Raw genomic sequence first — 22,801 nt, 5'->3', positions numbered from 1 at the left:
CTCTCTCTCTCTCTCTCTCTCTCTCTCTCTCTCTCTCTCTCCCCCCTTTTCTCTCCTTTTCTCTCTCTCCCCTTCTCTCTCTCTTTCTCTCTCTCTTCATATGTATATACATATATACAAAGCTATACTTTCTCTTCTCTTAAGCTGTAGAACACAAGCACTAGGAAGCCGTGGTTGGGAAACCCCTCTTTTTCCCTGTTCAGTCTTGTTCTTGGCTGTTTTATATTCTCACGCTTTTTTTTTTCTTTCCTCTTTCATGCCACATTTAATTTAGCTTATCTTGAATTTTGTGTAGCCTTGGGAGCACCTTAAATCCTCCCTACAACAGGCGAGGAATATAGACAAGCCATCTTTCTATACATCCACAAAAACAATCATTTTTCCTACTCGCCCTAGATAAAGCCTAAAATTTTAACTCCGTATCAACATTCAAGTTCTCCAAATCCAAGAGTTCCTCTGGCTCTGTCGGTTCCCTCTTCACAAATACTTAAGGTGGCACACAAGTGACCCTTGGAAAACATTCATGCTCAATTTAAGTTCAGAGGCTGATAATAGAAACCAAATTGTTTGCACAAATAAACTGCTCCCTGCACAAGTTTTTATTTTAAGAGAACGTGAAGTCCCCGGTGTCTCGTGTACAGTTATTCAAATAGTAAAGAGTCTGTTACCCTGGAGGAGTTTGTAAGTGCTCTGTGTAAGGCTACTACAGCTTGGGCATTGGCACATGAGAATTGTTTTCATGCTGTTTTTAATATTGCTATCAAACACTCCAAATAGCAGAATTGAGCTTCTGTTCAACTGAGTCAGCCTGAGTGGTTACACAAGAAAAAAAAAAAAACTGTGTTTGAACATTGTATTTTTATCTAAATCTGAAATGCCTGTTGATCCACTCCGAATGGTAGACTTTTAAAAATCTGAGCTTTTGTAAAGTCTGGACTTCAGCACAACTAAAAGAAACTTCCTCACAGAAGTCCTAAGTGCACAACCTAGTTTCTAGTCATCCCATTTTAGAGAAATCACATCCCTTCGTTTCCCCGCAAAGTTATCTAACCGGATGACCAATAATCTGCCCGTATTGGGGTTTGCCTTATGACAAAGTCCGATTTTAAAAAGTTGACAGTGGACTCACCTACAGCAGGACACAGTTTGGCCCACACAGAGATGCTGAGCCACTGCCTAAGCAACTCCTTGTGTTTAGAAAGCCGGTGCCACGGTTGTGGCTCACAGTTTGGCTTATGACGACTCTGTGGGCAAACAGCTTGACAAGCACCCTAGTGTATTTCAGGATGACTGACAGGGCACAGTGGCTCAGGCGAGAGGGGGGATGGGTGCTCTTAAAGCAACAAGACAGCAAAGACAAAAACCACACATCAGGCTTTAGTCTTCAAAGGCGCAGGGCAAAGTCATCCGTGATCGGCCTGAACACAACTCTCGTGCACACTGTACACCCAAGTCACCCAACATCCAAAACGGAACGTACACAAGTAGAAATAAAGAATTTAGAGCAGGCGGGCTTTAAACTTCCTGAAGCCATCAAGCCTATAAATTACTGAAGAATATTCCAATTCCTTTTTACAGAAATTAAACCGCAGTATCCAGGGGAAAAGATCTTGCCATTAAGTATGTGTGAAGAGACCTTACAACAGCAATGTAAAAATAGCTGATCAAAGTAACTTAAACCAGGTGTGGTGGCAGGAGCCTTTAATGCCAGCACTCGGGAGGCAGAGGCAGGAGAACCTCAAGGAGTTTAAGGCCAGCCTGGTCTACATAGTGAGTTTCAGGCCAGCCAAGGCAATTAATTGAGACCTGTACTCAATTAAATAAAGTAATTTAATAGAGCTAAAGAAATGGCTCAGTGATTGAGAGCACTGGCTCCTCTTTCAGAAGCCCTAGGTTCAATGCCCAGCATTCATATGTCTGCTCACAACGTTCTAACTCTAGCCTCAGGGGATCAAATGTCCTTTTTGGCTTCCAGGGGCTCTTAGCATACACATGGTCCTCAAACATGCATGTAGAAAAAAAACATTGTACACATAAAATAAATAATTTTCAAATGTTAATTAATTTAAGTATCAATTAAGCAATTTAAATAATCAAAATTGTTACTAGAGATAGAGGCAAGGCATACATGCATTTCTTCTTACTGTATTCTTTCCCTACCATTGACTTTCCTGGTTACAAAATACTAGGAAATTCAATTATGGTTACTTGTATACCAGTTTCTCTTAGGAGTATATTTAATTAATGTATTAGCTTAATTCTTTGCATTTGCAATTTTTTAGATTATTTTGCAATACCTACTACTTTTCAATTCTTTCATTCAGTTTTTTTTTAAGTCACCCGTTATTTTAAATGCAATCCCTCACATTACCAGTTGAGGGCGTCATTAGATTCTAAATACCCTCAGCATTACACTGAACGACAGTTATTCTCATACTTCAAGTGGGAACTGCAACGCAACACCTCCACTTTCCTTTGAAGCCTTAGTTAGAAATAAGCCAGTTTGTCTGGCCTGTACAAATTTGATATGTAGTCTGTTTAACTTATGTTTTCTAACTTCCATGCTTAATTATAGGTAATTACCCCTTATCTATGAGGAGCTACAGGCTAATTCTATGAAAGACAGTTACTGTCATGATAGTATAATTATGTGTCTCTTGAGCACACGGTGTTATGACTAACAAATTTCTCGTGAAACCCCCAAAGTCCTCATTTTACAACTAGACACTCTGGATAAGGATGCACATCCTTCTACCTGATTCACTCTAAAAGTAAAAACTTGGCCAGGCTGTGATGGCGCATGCCTTCAATCCCAAGCACTTGGGAGGCAGAGAAAAGTGGATCTCTGCGAGTTCGACGCCAGCCTACTCTACAGAGCGAGTTCTAGGACAGCCGGGGCTACACAGAGAAACCCTGTCTCAAACAAAACAAGACAAAACCAAAAAAATCTCCGTGGATAAAGTGCTTGCTTAGCAAGTGTAAGGAATGCCATTCGGATCCTAAGTAAATGTCTGAGCGGGGAGGCCCACGTGCAGCTCCACTGCTGGCAAGGGGCCTACCGGGGGTGCCTGGAGCAAGCTGGCTGGCTAGACTAGACGTAAAGGTAAACTCTAGGTTCAATTGGGAGGTCCTGCCTCAGTGAATTGGGTAGACAGCCATTAAGAAAGACGCCTGATGTCAACCTCAGGTTTCCATGCAGATATACCTGAACACACACACACACACACACATATACACACACATACACACACACACACACACAATTTCTCAAATCTGAAGACAAGGAGTTTTTCTACTTGTATAGCAACAGCTAACAGCTAGGCGAAAATCATATTGTCCGTCTGGAAACCAAATGTAAACGCTATTGATTCTCTTTCAGAGTTTTATGGCCCTGATTTTCTAAACTGACATGTTCTCAGTAGTATAAAACAGATGCTTAAAATTGTTTTTCAAATTACTCATCCCGAAGAAAACTGACAAGTCAACGCGGCCAGTGAGTAAGCTTACCCCTTCCGCCAATCAGCCACGTAAGTCCGGGATACAGCAACCAATTTTTTTTCTGCTTTCAGCTAACCACTAAGTTCAGTTCCCAACAAGTTGGCTCCCTAATAAAGGTTCTCCTGAGCCCTGTGCCACCCTGCAGATTTGGTTTCCCCAGGAGCCTTGAAATCTTATATCTAAAGATCTTTTTTAGTTTTGGTTCTACTTAGAGTGGCTTAAAGTAAAAGAAAAAAAAATTAATGATAATACTTAGGAGAGAAAGAAGACTGACAAATATATATTATTTATTTAGGATACTCCTTTGTACTTTCAGCAAAAAAAAAAAAGAAAAAAGTGTCTTCATAGAATTGACTTTTCAATATTTTATACACTTACCCTTCAAAAGAACTTCCTTAAATTATTGCAACAGGCACATGAGAGGGTTAACAAGCAAGCAGTAAACAAATCTAGATGCTTCACTGATCCTGGAATTTTTTTTTTAAGATTTATTTATTATTGTAAATAATTACATTGCGGCTGTCTTCAGACACACTAGAAGAGGGCATCAGATCTCATTACAGGTGGCTGTGAGCCACCATGTGGTTGCTGGGATTCGAACTCAGGACCTTTGGAAGAGCTGTCAGTGCTCTTACCTGCTGAGCCATCTCTCCAGCCCCAATCCTGGCATGTTTCATATGGTGTCTGTGAGTGGCACATACATGAGCTGGATCACACAGGCACCTACAGGTGCAGAGTCCTGGCACCTTAGAGTGACAAAGAAGTGTCACTCTAAGAGATGAAGTGTGACAAAGTGTCCTCCTGTGTTCCCTGCTAGCCTGTGAGACTACCCGTGATTTCTGAAAGAAAGCACAGAGGGAGAGTCTGCTGTGGTGGTGCGAGCCTGTGATCCCAGCTCTTGGGAGGTACAGCCATTGAGAATCGGGAGTTCAAGGTCACCCTCAGCTACTGATAGAGTCGGAAGCCAGCCTGGGCTACCAGAGGTCTGAAACGAGCGAGGTTAACAAAGGTGGATAGGATCAGGGTATATTTAATGTGTGTGCACTGTGTCACAAGGAAGCACATTATTTTGTACAATTGATATAAGCTAAAACAAAGGGGTGTTGTTTTTTTTTAATGAAAATAACTTTATATTCAAGGTGTACATTCGAAGGCTTTCTCCACAATGGCCACCCTGTACCTGCTTCTCCTGAATTGCGACATGAGACCTGATAAGTTGCTATGAAAGACGAGCCACTCATAAAAATTACACAGCAAATATAAAGGAACGCTGAGGAGCGTGCCAAAGGCCCCTCTGGCCCACTGACTCTCTTCTGTGGAAAGGCGCCTCTCTTTGCAGACTCCGTTCCTTCAAACCACATCTTAGAAGGGCGGCTGAAGTAAGTAACAAGTGTATTGCTCTCTGGTTTCAAAACGGGCAGTCCTTGAGGTCACGTTTTTATTTAGCAGGTGGCATCTGTCTCTCCCAGGAAACGTCATCTACGGCATTTGTGGTAAGTTATAATAAGAAAACAAAGAAATACGGGCCCTAAAATAGACCCGCTTTAGAATTGCTCCAAAAGTTGTAACAAATGCTTTGCAGAGAAAACCACAGACACTCTAACGCTAATTAATAAGTATGTATCTTTTAAGACTGGGGTCGGGGATGGTTAAGGGACAGAGTACTGAGCTCAGAGCAGAATGGTAGTAAGTGAAAAAATAGAAACTTCTGTATCTTGTTCCCACAGGAGTCTTAGGGAGTGGTGCCAAGCCGGCTTCATTCCAGAGCGGTGAGCCTCCCTGTTGCTGAGCTATATTAGAGAGAGGGCAGGGAGAGGGAAATCCTTTCTCCCACACTCTGTTCCCAAAGACAAGAACAGAAAACTGGTGACGGATTGCACCGCCAGGTAGCCATGTTTACTTTCTTTATTTTATTTAGAGAGTCCTTGTCTTCATGAACTCTCTAAAAAAAATGCCCGCGTTTACATAATTCAGAAGAGATGCATGCCTAAGAGCCAAGAAAAATCAGTTCTGAGAGAATCTCAGTGTCTCGGGCTGGAGATACAGCTCCATGGTGGGGCACTTGCCTAACACGCAAGGCCCTTCACCCACAGCTTTCCAGGCCGGGCTTCAGATGCCCTGTAAGAGAGGGCATTCTCGCCTCTACTGCTTTGGTTGTGAAACTGGCCTTGGATCTCTGAGCCAATCTCCAGCGCTGTGCCCGATTCTCTGGAAATTTCCCTTTGCTTTCCACTCAGGTTATATATATATATATATTTGTTTATCTGTGTTTGTGTGTGTGTGTGTGTGAGAGAGAGAGAGAGACAGAGACAGAGACAGAGAGAGAGAACATGTGTAAGGTCAGAGAACCATCTGCAAGAGTCACTTCTCTCCTTCCACCTTAAGGACTTTGGGAATCAAACTCAGGTCACCTTCAGGTCACCTTAACTCACTGAGCCATCTCACTGGCCCCTTCCCCAGTCTCATAGATGCATATGATTGCCAGACATTAATTTTTACTAACCTAGTAGATAGTCCGCATACTAAATACCATGTCCATTTTTTTGTTTGTTTGTTTTAATTTGTTCTTACCCAATAACTGGCAAAACGAGCTAATAATCTTTGCATTTCATTGAGTGGTCATTCTAGTTTTCACATATTGACTCCTTTAGATTCTTCCCTATTTGATTTTTTTTTCCTTGCTAATTAAGAGATCTTTATATTTTTTGAGACATGGTCTCTTTCTATGTAGCCCTAACTGGCCTGGTGCAGAGGTCCTGCCTCAGTGCGACGAGGGTCCTGAGAGAGACGGGAATGGGGCGCTGATCCAATAACGACCAGTAGTAGATGCAAGCTGCTAGTTAACATCTGTCTGTTCCCTGACGATCCTCAGTATTCTTTATTCTTAGCTTAATAGCTTAATAACCAGAGAGAGCCTGAGCCCAGTCTTTTATTTACTAAAGCTACATCATCAAGGCTTGGGTCGTTGTTAATAATCATCAAAAATTCTTAGATTTACATAAATTTCATGAATCCCAGATCAATAGTTCCAACACCCCCCACACACACCCCCATTTCCTTAGAGCAGAAACTAAACTCAAAGCAAAGGCACGTCTCCTTGTGGGTTTACACAGCCTGTTCTTCACGGTTAGCTGGGCACAGCTCTCCTGGTTCCCGAGAGCATCAGGCTGCAGTCTTTAGTAACCGCTTCCAGGTAAGGATAGAGAAATGACGAACTACTAAAACTAAAACAACCCCTTACAAAGTCCTGAGTTTATGTAAGTAAAACAGTTAGCGCTCTCCAATCTCTCTCCAGGCGTTGTGATCTTCAATTCTTCCATCAGCTAGGAGAACAGAACACTAGCTTTTGTATGCTCCTACACCCTCTTTCAATTCTCTGATCTTCATTTCCGTAGCCTAGCAACTCGATAGCCTCATGCACTCTTCTTCTAATACTATTTATTCCCAAATTATATATAATTTCCTAATTTTTTTTTCTATCCACACCTCTTCCTGAGACCACTTTAACTCTCTATCCTCGATGTCCCCAAGTTCACCCTGGCTAAGTAGTGCAGCAGTCATTAGACAGGAGGGTACATATATCTCCTCATGATTTCACATTCAAGGCTAAGTCCTGCAATGGACTATTTCTACAAAGGACCATGTAGGCTTTAATGTCCCTTATGGCTATGTTGTCCAGATCCGTTCCCATGGCCCTGAAGGCCAAGTGGAAGGCCTGCTCTTCATCCTCCCACAGCCTCATGACCGCCTCCATTCCTCATTCCTGGGAACCACATCCGTTTCATTTTACTATGGTGTTGTTAGGGCTGAGTACTGGGGGAAGTATATTCCCCCAGAAAGAAAGATTGAAAGTAGAGTAGCAAAGACAGAAGATCAGCTTCGGGGCAACAGCAACCATCAGCACACATGGGGATCATGGGATCAACGGCCTAGTGATGCTCCTGGTGATGCTGTGCCACACCTCCTCTTACGCAGCCATGCTGGACCCGGGCAGCCTGGAACTTGCTATGTAGAACAGGCTGGCCTGGGTCTCAAAAGTGGTGAATCTGCCTTTGTTTCCTGATTAAAGACATGCCATTTCTTAGAAGGAAGGAAAATGTGGACCAAGAGCTGACATGGTGGTACAGCCCTTTAATCTCAAAACTCAAGAGGCAGAAGTAGGTGGCTCTCTGTGAGTCAGAGGCCCGTCTGGACCATATTAGTGAGTTTCAGGCCTATGTAGAGAGAACCTGTCTCAAACAAACAAATTACAGAAAAGACTTAATTACAGATATAAAAAGAATGAATATTCTCAACCACTCCTCACCATGTATCAAATTAGTATACCTTTAAATTGTTGTAATGTTTGTTTGTGTTTTTTTTTTTAATTTGCTACTTAAGTTGTTGGTTTCAATTTCATAAAAATCACTAATGAATTTTGGAGCTCGTGGGAATTAAGTCAGAATTTTTCATGATTTCAGAATTGGCCCTAAACATACTTCTGCCATCCTGTATTGTATATTTCCATAAAATAGTGTTCTCAGTCTTAACCATATATTGCCAAGTTGTAAAAAAATGTTGAAATTCTGCCCTGTAGGACACTCAGCCAAGGTTTAATTCTTTATGTAAAAGTTAAGCATGCATATCCATCTCATTGGTATGTAAATGTATTTATCTTCAACAAGATGTATGGATCTATATAAATATCAAAGAATTGTCTTAAAATAAATTCCCTTACATTTTGATGATCAGTAAATATTTGACTTTACAACTGTTTTGTGTATGTGCATGCCTATGCACATTTCTCATATAAAGTAGGTCATAAGTACAAAAAGTTTAAGAAGCCCTGACATAAACAATGAATATATTCAGAACTACAAAGAATAAGGCCATAGAGAAACAGAAGCAGTCTCCTGAGCTTGTATCATAGCAGAAGAAAAGAATCTTTTGCAGAATTTAGTAACTCTAAAATAATGTATTACAATGTCACATTTGTAAAATACATAGGTTAGTAGCGGGGCCTACTTTAACCGTTTGAGATGAAAGTGAGGTCACATCTAAAATATCTTGAGTTAAAAATCACTCCCATTGCCGCCTTTCTTCTGGGGGACGAGATGAGAGAGAGAGAGGAGAGAGAGAGAGAGAGAAAGAGAGAGAGAGAGAGGGAGAGAGAACACAGCAGCGGCTCAGAACACAAGAGGCTCTGTTCAAAGACGCCTGTGCTCTGCCCCAACACATGATTTACTGATGGAAACTCCCCTGCACTCCAGGGTGACCTTTTCTCCTGCTGTGCCCTTGCTGTTGGGGTTCTGTCAGCGGCCACAATGACTTCAAGACAGAGCTGTGTTGTCCCCTCAGATGTAAGGTCCATCACCCAGAGTTTCTGCCTCTCAGTCTGCCAAGCATGGTGGCTGGATGAGAGGAGTCTTCCCACTCAGTGACACCTATATCACGAGCTGCCCTCCTGGAGCAATGCAGGAAACGGGGCATTTTTAGTGTAAAAGTCTTTCTCTCGCCTTCTGCCAAGGCTGGGGTTCCGGGCACGAACCTCCGTGCCCAGATTTTTAAGTGGATTCTTGGGGATTTGAACTCTGGTTCTCATGCTTGAACAGTGTCTCAAGTCTTCTGGAGCAAATCTTAGTCAGGGGCCAGTTTGATGCTTAAAAAAAAAAAAAAAAAAAAAAAAAAACCTTTATGGGCTGTCAGAATGTCTCAGTAGATAAAGGTGGTGCTGTGAAGCTTGACAACCTGAGCTGACTCTCCAGGGCTCACACAACGCAAGATGCCCTCTAACCTCTACACATATACGATGGCACATGTGTGTGTCCATACGTACACACACACACACACACACACAAACTAATACATAAATACATACATAAAAAGAGGTAAATAAATAACTAAATAAGTAGATGTGTAGTGGTTTGAATAGGATTGGCCCTCATAGATTCATGTGTCTGAATGTTTGGCCATAGGGAGTGGCACCATTAGGAGGTGTGGTCTCACTGGAAGAACTGTGTCACTATCTATGTAGGCGGGCATTAAATGTCTCCTCCTGTTCATCCTCAGCTTAAGATGTAGAACTCTCAGCTCCTCCTGCACCAAGTCTGCCTGCAGGCTGCCATGTTTCCCACCATGACGATAATGGACTGAACCTCTGAGCCTGTAAGCCAGCCCCAGTTAAATGTTGTCCTTTATAAGAGTTGCCTTGGTCATGGTGTCTCTTCGTAGCAATGGAAACCCTCACTAAGACAAGACACTATTTTATTTTTTTAAAAAAATAATGCAAAATAAACTTTCTTTGGCCAGGGAGATGGCTCACTAGGCATAGGTGCTTGCCGCACCAATGCTGACAACCTGTGTTCAATCCCAAGTCCACATAAAAGTGGAAGCAGAGAGCCGACTCCACAAAAACCATCCTCTGACCTCCACGCAAATATCAAGGCACATACACATAGAGAATGTGTGCACACATATACGTGCTAATTAATAATAATGCTTTAGAAGCTTCTAGAGCTAGGGAGCAGGCTCGGTGGGTAAAGGGCTTTGCTGCTAAACCATGAGGACCTGAGCTTGTACCCCTGGCACCCACATAAAGTCAAGTGCAGCGTAGGCACCTGGAGCCTCAGCTCTATGAGTGACAGACACAAGAGAACTGCTGGGGCTGGCTGGTGCAGGCCGCCTCGCCAAAATGGTGAGCTTCAGGCTCAGTAAGAGGCCCTGTCTCAAAAGACAAGGTACAAAGGCAATCAAGGATGACATCCTGGGGTCAATACTGGCTTCCGCATGCACCCCTACACACACCCATGCCAGCAAGAGCACCCACACACACACATGTATATAATACACAGACAAACACAATTAAGTGAATACACTTGTTAAAAATCAAGTTTGTTGGTAAAGGAAGAAGTCGTGTCCTTCACTCCCTTCAGTGAACGTCCACGCCCTCTACAAACTTCCAGTGGTCTTCCCAGTGTTGACCAGCCCTGCTGTGGAAAAGATTAGAAGGCACAACCTTTGTGGAACCAGGAAAGGGCCCTGTTAGACCCTCTGAGACGCAAGAAGATGGCTATATCTCATCAGTGGTTTGCAAGCACGAGGAACATCCTCCCTCACCACGTGGCTCACGGATGGAAGACAAAACGCCCACTTCACTTTTGATTTCACGTCAACAGTAAGTGAGCTTCGGACCTAGGTCCTGCCCTGTGTGACACGTGGGACCTACGCTTGCTAAAAATAAAACACTCCTTATCTTCTCGAGATGCTAATTAACTCCGCCTATTGTGCTTTCATATTGATTTCACGGATGGTACAAACTGGGGTGCCGTGAAAACAAAGCTCTGTTGTGACTGAATATGCAGCAGCCGTGGAAACCAAACCCTCACAGGCCACCTGTGTATGCTCACATCCTGTCAGAGACTTGAGGATGGTGTCGGGAGCCCAAAGGGCAGCGCACATCCCTGAATGCATAGGAACTGCTTTCTAAGACAGCCAGTGGGGTGTGGTCTTGGGCCACCTCTGAGCGGCCCATCTCTAAGAACCTTTAGTTAGAACACTAATTTCCAGCAGTTCAAGATTGCCTTGCTTGTGGTTGATGTCTTATACTCTGGGATACACAGACCTGACTGGTAGAAATGGACACAAAAATGACGCAGCCAGAAAGATTCTCTGAAGATTTGGGTTTATGCATTTCTTTTAGAACATGAACTCTGAGCTACCAGGATTCATGTGTTACTTAAATTGTCTAAGTTTTCTAGGATTAAATTTACCTCCAGAAAAAAAACCAAATAACAAGGTTAGGGGGGAAATGTCCCAATGGAGATTTAGATAGATAGATAGATAGATAGATAGATAGATAGATAGATAGATAGATAGATAGAATAAGATGCTTGCCCTTTGCTTGGGATAGGAACTCCATAGGAAGACCAACAGAATCAACTAACCTGAACCCTTGTGGCTCTCAGAGTCTGAATCACCAACCAAAGAACATAATACACGGCTGGACCTAGCCCTCCCTGCACATATTTAGCAGATGTGCAGCTTGGTCTTCGTGTGGGACCTGAACAACTGGAACAGGGCCTATTCCAAAAGCTGTTGCCCGTAGGTGGGATATGTTCTTCTAGCTGCCTTGTCTGGCTTCAATGGGAGAGGAAGTGTCTAGCCTTGCAGAGACTTGAAAGTTCAGAGACTTGAAGTACAAGGAGAACTGGGGTGGGGTGAGGTGGGGGCTGGGAGATACAGGGCAGGGAGGTGGGGGATGCAGGGTTGGGCATCTGCTCAGAGGGAAAGGGAAGAAGGGGGAAGGAGTGTGGGAGGGAGTGACTGGGAGGGGGCATGAGTGGGATCTAAAGTCGATAAGTAAAAATATTAAAATTAAATTTTAAAAATTTAAGACAGGAGCTGGGCAGTGGTGACATACATCTTTAATCCCAGCACTTGGGAGGCAGAAGCAGGTAGATCTCTATACATTTGAGGACAGCCTGATCTACAAAAAGAGTTCCAGGACAGCCAAGGCTACATAGAAAAACCCTATCTCGAAAACATTAAAAAGAATTAAAATAAGAACTTTACTCTTTTAAAGTCAAGAGCAATGAACCTCAAAGAGGATACATATGTCTCATTTAAAACAAATATGGGACTAACTAAATCTTTCAAAAACAAGACAATACAGGGTTGGCAAGATGGCTCAGCGGGTAAGAGCACTGACTGCTCTTCTGAAGGTCCTGAGTTCAAATCCCAGCAACCACATGGTAGCTCACAACCAACCATAATGAGATCTGACGCCCTCTTCTGGTTATGTCTGAAGACAGCTACAGTGTACTTATTTATAATAATAAATAAATCTTTGAGCTGGAGTGATCGGGGACCGACTAGAGCAAGCGGGGTTGACCAGAGCGAGAGGGGCCGGCCAGAGCGAGCCGAGGTCCTAAAGTCAATTCCCATCAACCAGATGAAGACTCACAACTATCTGGACAGCTACAGTGTGTACTCATATGCATAAAATAAATAAATAAATCTTTAAAAAAAAAAAAAAAGAGGCAAAGAATGAAACTGCCACCCTGTACCTAAGCCCAGTCAACAAGAGGAATACACTACAGAAGTGACAGCAGCAGAAACCGTGAAGGGAAGCAAACGGAACACCTTGGAGCCCATTAGAGCTGAGAAAGGAAACACGGAGCGAAGACAAGTAAGTGCCTTGCCTTGCTGAGCACACAGAAGATACAAGTCTAGCTGAGAACCAAGACTTCAAAATAAAAGGTAGGCCAAAAAAAGGAAACCATGGGCTGGAGAGACGGCTCCAAGGTTAAGAGCATTGGCTGCTCTTCCAGAGATCCTGAGTTCAATTGCCAGCAACCACGTGGTGGCTCACAACCATGTAAAATGAGATCTGGTGCCCCTTTCTGGTGTACAGACATACATGAAGGCAGATTATTATATATATAAAATAAATCTTTTTTTTTTAAAAGAAAATTCATTTAAAAAAGGAAATGAAGCCATGGCAATCACAAATGAAGAAGTGCGGGAGAGTACATACAAGCAACTCCATGTGGCACGCAAGGAGCTTTCTGAGGGACTGGGAGCTTTAGAGGACAGGAAAAGGAAGAGACAGCAGCCCCTGTGGTGCTGGCTACGGAAGAGAGTAAAGTCAGAGTGATAGGAGACTTGTGGGAATGCTCGGACAGAAACTCTTGGGTTGCTTTCAAGGGTGAAGGATAAGAAAACTAGAATCCCTCCTCCAACACAGGCGGAGTTCACAGTCTTAGCCAGTGAGCGACAGACACAGTCTTAGCCCGTGAGCGGCAGACACAGTCTTAGCCAATGAGCGGCAGACACAGTCTTAGCCAGTGAGCGGCAGACAGAGCCCTTGGAAAATGGTGGGCTATTACTTTGTTTTCATCTTGTGGACAAAGTACTTACTCTTTAAACCGAGAAGATAGTCTGAGGGGAACTGAAGACTCAAGAAAGGCAGTGAAAATAAATTGCATGTAGGGCTGGAGAGATGGCTCAGTGGTTAAGAGCACTGGCTGTTCCTGCAGAGGACCTGCATTCGGTTCTCAGCACCCATGTGGCTTTTTTTTTTTTTTTTTTGGTTTTTCGAGACAGGGTTTCTCTGTGTAGCCCTGGCTGTCCTGGAACTCACTCTGTAGACCAGGCTGGCCTCAAACTCAGAAATTTGCCTGCCTCTGCCTCTGCCTCCCAAGTGCTGGGATTAAAGGTGTGTGCCACCACCACATGGTAGCTTACCACCATCCACTGACTAGTTCCCAGGGATCCAGCACCCTCCTCTGGCCTCTGAGGGCACCAGGCATGTATATAGTATGCTTACGTGCATTTAGACAAAACACTCATATGCATAAAATAACAATGATAAATATGATAACTATAAATCAAGTATTTTAAACACTCATATGCATAAAATAATAAAGATAAATATGATAACTATAAATCAAGTATTTTAAAAGACATTGGGCTTACTTGCTTGAATAATTGTTTATTTCATGGTGTAATAAGCAAGGTTTCTCTACTGACACTTTTAAAAAAAATTCTTTGCTGTTCATTGTGTGGTATCCCTGGCCTCTAAACACTAGACACCAGTAATACCTGTCCCCAGTTGCAGAAATCAAAATGTCCCCAGACACAGTCAAATACTCAACGGAAGCAAAGCATCATGGGTTGAGAGTGACTGTTAAAGGTTAATGAAAATGTGCGGGCCTGTCTGGGTAATATGGAAAATGGAAGTGGCAAGGAATTAAGAATGAGAGGGGAAGACAGAGAGACAGAAAGAGACGAGCAAGAGGAAGAGACTCGGAAAAGAAGCATCTGATAACTAAAACTGGGAAATGTTATGGTGATCCACAGAAAAGTATCAAAATCTTATTGCAGCCAGCAAGATAAAGTAGTAATTAAAGGTGCTCGCCACCACACCTGACCTCTTCAGTCCAATCCCAGGGACCCACGTGGTAGGAAGAAGGAATATAGTGACTCCCAAAGTTGTCCAGGAATTTCCTCACATGGACTATAGCATGCATGTACACACACACACACACACACACACACACATACACACACACACTTACTCACACCTACTCACACCCAGGCAAAATAAATGAAGGTAATAAGAATTTTAAGTGAATTCATATATAAGGCTCTATAGAGTGGGATATTAACATTTTTCTTAATTATACCAGAAAGTCTCATCAGTTACTCTTATCAGCAGGGGTTCAAGGAACTGAGGGCTAAGAGTCGGGTTAGGAGAGAAGAAAAGAAGAGCAGGTTTTAAATCACAGTGACCGTGCAGTACCTACTACAGGAGGTATACAGCTGGAAAAATACAGACTCGGTGAAACAGAAGCCGAATCCCACCTGCTAAACATAGCTTGAGTGGGTCTGTGTGTCACAAGTCCAACCCAGAGGCCCCAAACAGTGGAAGCCGGAACCTCGGCCGGACTGTGCCTCCGGTGTGGCTGGATGCTATTTCTGGTCTGTTGCCCCGCGCAGTCTCTCTCTGTCTCTCTCTCTCTGTCTCTTTCTGCCTCTCTGCCCCCTCTCTCCTCTCTCTCTGCCTCTGCCTCTGTCTCTCTCTTTCTCTGTCTCTTTCTGCCTCTCTCTGCCCCCCTCTCTCTCTGATTCTGTCTGCCCTCTCTTCTCTCTCTGTCTCTGTCTCTCTTTCTCTCTGTCTCTTTCTGCCTCTCTCTGCCCCTCTCTCTTCTCTGTCTGTCTCTGTCTCTCTGTCTGTCTCTTTCTGCCTCTCTCTCTGCTCCTCTCTCTTTTCTCTGTCTGTCTCTATCTCTATCTCTTTCTCTGTCTCTTTCTGCCTCTCTCCTCTCTCTCTCCTTCCTCTCTCTTCTCTCTGTCTCTATCTCTGTGTGTCTCTTTCTGTCTTTCTCTCTCTTTTCTCTCTCTCTCTTCTCTCTGTCTGTCTCTATCTCTGTGTGTCTCTTTCTGCCTCTCTCTGCCCTTCTCTCTTCTCTCTCCCTCCCTCCCTCCCTCTCCCTCCCCCCTCTCTCTGTGACTCCCCCACCCCCAGAGGATTTTTGGAGCACCCAGTGTAACTCACAAAAGGTTTCTTGCTTACACCAGTTAGAATAGACTTTTTGTTTAGATACTTTGTTATGGAAAATATAAATGGGATGTAACTTTTTCGGCTTAAACACAAACATAATGCTGCAGACATGGTTCAGCACGTAAGAGTGTTTACTGCTCTTGCAGAAGACTCCAGCTCAGCTCCTAATATCCCATCAGGTGGTCCACAACTGTCTATAACCCAGTACCAGAGGATCCAACACTCTCTTCTGGCCTCTGTGGGTACATGTGCGCATGTGGTGCATATACAAACAAGCAGGGGCACACATACGAAGCTAATAATTTTTAGATTGTTCTTTAAAATGCTTGTTTTAGCTGAGAGTAATAGTTCAGTCTTTTTATAGCAACACTTGGAAGGAAGAAGCAGGCAGATCTCTGTGAGTTCAAGGCCAGCCTGCTCTACACAGCAAATTCCAGGCTATGTAGGGATACCCTGGCTCTGACAGTAGTAGTAGTAGTAGTAGTAGTAGTAGTAGTAGTAGTAGTAGTAGTAAATCTATTAAAATAACAATTTAAAGCATGAGGTTAGGAAAAGGTAGGAAGCAAATACAGAAGAGCCAACATGGTGGTCTGGGTCCCAAAAACACATCAAATGCTATGCCTCAGCCACCAGAGCATCTCTTTAAGACACAGATGTGGAGTAAAATCAGCAGATACCCTCTTTACACAGAACTTAAAACATAACAGAAAGGAAGAGATGATGGTATCAATGATTATAGATATGATATGAAGACAATTTTAAGATTCTATGAAAACATTTTTTAAAAACTAAGGAAACAAGAAAGAGCCAGGCGGTCGTGGCACACGCCTTTAATCCCAGCACTTGGGAGGAAGAGGCAGGCAGATCTCTAAGTTTGAGGCTAGCCTGGTCTACAGAAGGAGGAGGAGGAGGAGGAGGAGGAGGAGGAGAAGGAGGAGAAGGAGAAGGAGAAGGAAAAGGAGAAGGAGGAGGAGGAGGAGGAGGAGAGAAAGAAAGAAAGATGTGCCAGGCTGTGGTGGCACATGCCTTTAATCCCAACACTTGGGAGGTAGAGGCAGGCGGATTTCTAAGTTTGAGGCCAGCCTGGTCTACAGAGTGAGTTCCAGGACAGCCAAGAGCCAAGGCTACACAGAGAAACCCTGTCTTGAAGAAAAGCAAAAAAAAAAAAAAAAAAAAAAAAAAAAAAAAGATGTTAATTCTCCTTGCAGTCAAATGTCAAGACCATTGGAGATCTTGATAACCTGAGACATGTGAATTTGACTGGGCTGGGATGTAGCTCATTTGGTAAAGTGCTTGTCAGGAAGCCCTGTGTACAATCCCACCTCCTCATAAACACTGGGGCACAAGCTGCAATCCTAGTGCCCAGGAGGCGGAGGCAAGAGGATCAGATGTTCATCTCTGGCTACATAGACACTTTGAGGCCAGGCTGGGCTGAAAGTGTGGGCTCCATAATAAATTTAATTCATGATTAAAAAAATAATAACATTTTGAATTAGCATGGAAAAGAGTGATTTTTTAAAAAAAAAAAAATGGAACATAATATATAAAGTGAAGAAACATTTAACAAACGGGGAGGGGAGGGCTGATTCCAGCTTCATTCCTTTCCTTAAATTCAATTCCAGAAAGATTTCTACATTCTGAAAACAAAGTTAGCAGACTTATGGTTGAGGTAAAGCCTTTCTAAGCAAAACCTAAGATCCAGAAGCCATAAGAGAAGTTCAAAGGGTCTAGAGAGATGGGTAAGTGGTTAAGAGCACCTGCTGCTCTTGTAGAGGACCAGGATTCAATTCCCAGCACCCAGATGATGGCTCACAGCCGTCCGCCACTCCAGTTCCAGGGGACCAATGTCCTCTTCTGAGGTGTATTGATATCAAGTACTCACATAGTGAACATATATACATGTAGCCACAACACACATAGAATAAAATAAATAAACTTCATAAAATAGATCTTTTCTAAAAGTAAATAAATAAATAAATAAATAAAAGAAATTTCAATTCTTGACTACAATAATATTTTACTTTATATATGAAATTTTTAAAAAATAAAAGTCAAAAAGTGAACAACTAATTTTGAGGCAAAAAAAAAGCAGAAAAATAATCTAATTTTGTTCATTTTGGTAGAATTTACTTTAGGGCTCAGTAAAAGAACTTGGGCAATAATTCATAATGGGAATTTATATAAAAAGAAATACAACAAGCCAACAAATATTTATAGAACTTTTTTACCCCAAAGATCAGCTTGGACAGTTAGCTGGTGCTGCCTCTAAAGATCATAATTATTGCTTACAGCAAGAACTTTGGCTCAGTATTCAGTGACCCTCCAACAGACTGTAACAAAAAGTATGAGTCTTATTTATACAGACTGAAGTTATCGTAGATTTATCAATACTAAACGTGGTAGCTCTTGCCGTTAACTCTAGCCTTTGGGAGGCAGAGGCAGGCAGCTTTCTGAATTCAAGGCCAGCTTGGTCTACATAGAGAATTCCAGCCTTAGTCGTGGCTACATAGTGTCTCAAGAAGAAATGTAATTTAAATCAAAATGTACAGATACTGGTCAGCATTTCTCTGTCGATGAACATATGTTCAGAATCCATGCCATTCTCATAGACTGTGTCATGTTATCATATTCAAAAGTGCAAAGGATGGCCGTATGGAGGAAACGTGCAGGGAGGTGCTTAGGTTGGAATAAAGTACCTGCAACTTGAGTTCTCAAGAGTGCCAATGAAAACCTGTCAGGAGAACTGAAGTTGACTGACTAGCTAACAGGAAGCAAGCTTCTGAAGGTGCCACACGGACTTCCATCAGAGGAGAGCACATCTAACGTCCCGCAGGAATGCTGAAAACTTAGTAGCATACCATCTAAAACCTGTACAGCAGGAAACAATTAACTCCTAATGCCATGCCAGCTTCAAACTGCAAAACACTAGTCATTTTTATTTCACAATAGTGGAGAAATGTTTCCACTAAAATGTAGTTTAGGGGCCAGCCAGCCAGCTCAGTACGTAAAGACACATGATAACATGAGCCTGAAAATCTGAGCTCAGTCCCTGGTTCTGCAAACTTGTCCTCCCATCTCTACAAGCACAATGCCATACACACACATGCGCGCGCGCACGCGCGCGCGCGCACACACACACACACACACACACACCTGTATGCATGCATGCACACCGACAGAATAAAATAATATTTTTAATACATACATATATATTTTCAATCCTGGGAAAAAATGAAATTGCTCAACATTACCCATAATTAATAAGATGCGAACCAAAACAAAAACCATCACCTTTACCTATCACCCAGACAAAAAGTAAACTTCCGGAAGGGGGTGGGAGGTGAAATGGAGACTGGTAGCCCAGGCTAGCTTCAAACTGACTGTGCATCGAGGCTAACCTTGGTCCTGATGTGCCTGCTTCTACCTCCCACCTGAGAGTACAGGCAGGTGGTGCCACACCCAGCCTAAGTAGACATTTTTATGTAATATTGGTGCTGATGGGAGCTGTGGCATAATCTCTAACAATACTCTGTGCACAGACATATAAACATATGAGGGGAGAGGGGGAAAGAGAGGGGGAGGGAGGGAGGAGGGAAGGAGGAAGGGAGGGAAGGAGGGAGGTTTCCGTGTGAGTGTAGGTGGACCAGAGGTGGGTCTCTCTTGAAAGCCATTCACCTTGTTTATTGAGGCAGGATCTATGACTGGGAACTGGGGCTCACTGACTAGGCATGGCCAGCTGGACTGTGATCTCCAAGGATTTACTTCTCTCTTCCTCACAGCTCTGGGATTACAAGTACACACCACCACCATGCTAGGTTTTCATGCGAGTTCCAGGGAATCAAGCTCGGTTCCTCCTGCTTGTAAGTACTTCATCAGCAGAGTCATCTTCTACCCCTGGTCCCCCTCACCTCTTAGGAGACAGAGCCTTATTCTGTATCCTAGGCTGCCTAGGAACACAATGTTTTAGCACAGGCAAGCCTCAAACTCAGGAAAATCCTCCTGACTCTAATTGGACATAAGCTCTTTTTTGAAACAAGTCCCACTGTGTAGCCCTGACTGCCCAAGAACTCACTTTGTAAATCAGGCTGGCCTCTAATTCAGAGATCTGCCTGCTTCTGCCTCCTCTGTCTAGGCACTAAAGGTAGATGTACTGTTTCTTCAGTTCTTATAAATGTTAAAAATGAGACTTCCTTTTAATAAAGCGACTCCACTTCCATGAATTTATCCCAAAATATACTCACAAAAGTATATCAAGTGCTAAAAGCAAAGATGGGCATTGAGAATCACAACATGGCCCATGCTAGGGCTGGAGAGATGGCTCAGCTGTTAAGAGCACTGACTGCTCTTCCTCAGGTCCTGAGTTCAAATCCCAGCAACCACATGGTAGCTCACAACCATCCATAATAAGATCTGATGCCCTCTTCTGGAGTGTCTGAAGACAGCTACAGTGTGCTTATGTATAATAATAAATAAATCTCTGGGCCAGAGCGAGCTGGGCCGACTGGAGCAAGCAGAGGTCCTAAAATTCAATTCCCAACAACCACATGAAGGTTCACAACCATCTGTACAGCTACAGTATACAAACATAAATAAATAAACGAACAAAGAAATCTTTTCTTAAAAAAACTTAATTCTATAAACTTCAGTGGAAACAATTTCTAAAATTCAACAGTAGACTAAGGCTTACCCAGCTGGGGAGTCTCAGAATAGACTTTATTTCTTAATCGTCACATGCGCGCGCGCACACACACACACATGGAATACCGTGAGGACAGGCTCTTTGTTTCAATAGCAACAATCTGCAGCTTTTAGAATAAATTCCAAAGTCAGTGCCGGGGCAGGGCTCCTACCCCTTTAATAACGCTGCCTCTCAGCCATTCTGCAGCCTTCTCAATGAGGTAAATTAGGGACCCTGGCATTCATCCTTATATAATAACTGTGTATCGTCTTCCCGGTTCTCTGCTTTTACAAATATCGGTAAGGAAGATAAGTGCTTGGTTTAACTTAAGCAATGCCATTCCAAGTGACGTCTACAAGGAGTTCCCATGACACTGCAAATCAATAATGGCTTCATTCATCTGCAGAGACCTGCAGATGCTTCCAGTACAGCTGATTTATACTTTGGCACAAGCTGTTTATGTCCTTGCTGGGACCCGTGACAAACTGAGACCCTCTCATAATTTGAACAGCATTAAACGCAAGAGGGCTGAAACACTCTCGTCAGAATGTGGGAGAGTCTTTCTTTACATAGGACGTTGCTCTGTCCATATTAAATCGGCTTTCCCACTGACAACAGAGACCTGAAGTACACAGGCACAATGGTTAAGAAAATTAAAGTCAGGACAGGAGACAGTTCAATGGGTAAAGGCACCTGCCTCCAAGACAAACCATGAAAGGTAGGGTCCCAAGATCCACACCACTGTAAAAGAGAAGGCTAACTTCAGTCCTTACCCTCTGCCCTCCATACAGGCTTCATGGCACACAGCAGCACGTTCTCACACACGTGAGAAAAAGAGAGACAAGAGTTTCTCTTGGTAGCCTTGGCTGAAAAAAAATTTTTTTTAAATACAAGAAGTGAAAGGTGAGGAAAGGGAAAGATGTACCAAGGCAACAATTTTACACACAGGAATTTTAAGTCACTTCCTAGTCCATAGAGTTGGCTATTAAACTGGTTACAGATTGCTGACTGAGTGCCAGGCAGCAGCAACATAGTTACAAGACATAATTAAGTCCAGGAAAATCAAGAGATGTCCCCAATAGTCCCTACCTTCAAAATACCTGTAGTCTCAATTATCTGTCATTTTCCATTAGATTAACCACTCCATTAAGCACAATGTCACTTACAATCCAATATCCAAACTAGAATCAGAAAACCACGGTTTTGAATCGCAGGACTAGCATCCCCATGAGCCAATGGCCCACAAAGTTTTTAAGTCTTCACTACAAGATACATAGTATCTCTTCAGGTAAGACTGGCCTCTTCTTAAAGATGAATCCTTTCTATTTCAAATTTAAAATAGAAATATGCAAACCGAAGTTCATAGAGGCTAGAGAATTACTGTCTGCCCATGGCTAAGGAACCCCTCAAAATCTCACCCTAAAATAAGACACCATGACTGAAAGGTTTTTTTTTTAAATAGAGGCCAAATTCTACACCTCATCTCCCATCAAATAATGCTTGCATCTCTGCCCACTCCAAGCTGATTTCTCTGTAGGAGCCACCACCTCTGACACTTTAATCACCACGCCTTAGCCTTTCCCTTCAATCTGTAACCATGCATCCTTAATTCAACAATTTAAAAATCTGACGCTCTTCTCGCCTGACTCCCACCCAACTGACCAATGCCTTATGTCATGCCTTCAACCTTTCTCCTTTCAATTCTGCAGCCTATAGTTTTAAACCAAATAATTGTGATTTCCCCCAGTTGGTCTTTAACTGAGGTATTTACTGACTCTGCCTGGCTTTGCTATTTGTTTGCCGTGGCTGGCTCATCAACTCTCTGTAAATCAGTATTGTGCATAGTTTTCCGGCGGTAGTAGTTTGCAAATGCTACTACTGCTCCAGAGTCAAGGTGACACAGATGATCGACGACAATAATATGGGTTTCAGGAAGAACTGAGGCTGTTTCAATTTCATGTGCAGCTCTGTCGATGTTTATAAATTGAGATTTTGTAAGTCTAAGCAATGGTGTCCTTATACATTCTTGGTGTGTTGTTCTCCATCTGCCTGATATGTGTGTATACACATCATAAACACCTAATAAATATTTTATGTGGCTGACAAAGGTTATAGTGCTTTAAAAAAGAAACTGTAAAAAGACATCTTAAAAGATTGCAAGCTTCTCCTTCAAATGTAATGTCCTTCATTCCAACAAGCCACACTTAGGAGTGGGGGTTGGGGAGAGGATCCTAAATACAAATACACGGGGCTGGCGAGATGGCTCAGTGGTTAAGAGCACTGGCGGCTCTTCCAAAGGTCCTGAGTTCAAATCCCAGCAACCACATGGTGGCTTACAACCATCCATAACAAGATCTGATGCCCTCTTCTGGAGTGTCTGAAGACAGCTACAGTGTACTTACATATAATTAAAAATAGATAAATCTTTTTTAAAAAATAGAAATAATAAATACAAGTACACATAAAAATATGCAAGAACATTTTTTTCATAGCACCTGGATGTCCAGCAATGATTAACAAAACAATATTCACTGAGAAGTTGCTACGCAACGCAATAGTAGCTATATAAAATGGCAAATGGT

General features: G+C 42.8%; 1 protein-coding gene across 10 annotated transcripts in view; it reads right to left on the bottom strand.

The window, feature by feature from the left end:
• The window catches only part of Ctnna3 (catenin alpha 3), a 1,512,724-nt gene that overhangs the window by 1,459,809 nt on the left and 30,114 nt on the right, over positions 1-22,801 (bottom strand). The window contains exon 1 of one of the 10 annotated variants that reach the window (XM_031347504.1): positions 1,130-1,283. The exons of the other annotated variants lie outside the window; for them this stretch is intronic. The gene's annotated coding sequence lies outside the window, so the exon portion shown is untranslated. Of the gene's footprint in view, positions 1-1,129; positions 1,284-22,801 lie in introns of those variants that run through there. 10 annotated transcript variants of the gene reach the window in all.

Source organism: Mastomys coucha, unplaced genomic scaffold (assembly GCF_008632895.1).
Source record: "Mastomys coucha isolate ucsf_1 unplaced genomic scaffold, UCSF_Mcou_1 pScaffold3, whole genome shotgun sequence".
Classification (NCBI taxonomy): Eukaryota; Metazoa; Chordata; class Mammalia; order Rodentia; family Muridae; genus Mastomys; species Mastomys coucha.
Note: the sequence above shows the minus strand (reverse complement) of the source record. Positions and strands in the feature narration are given on the sequence as shown.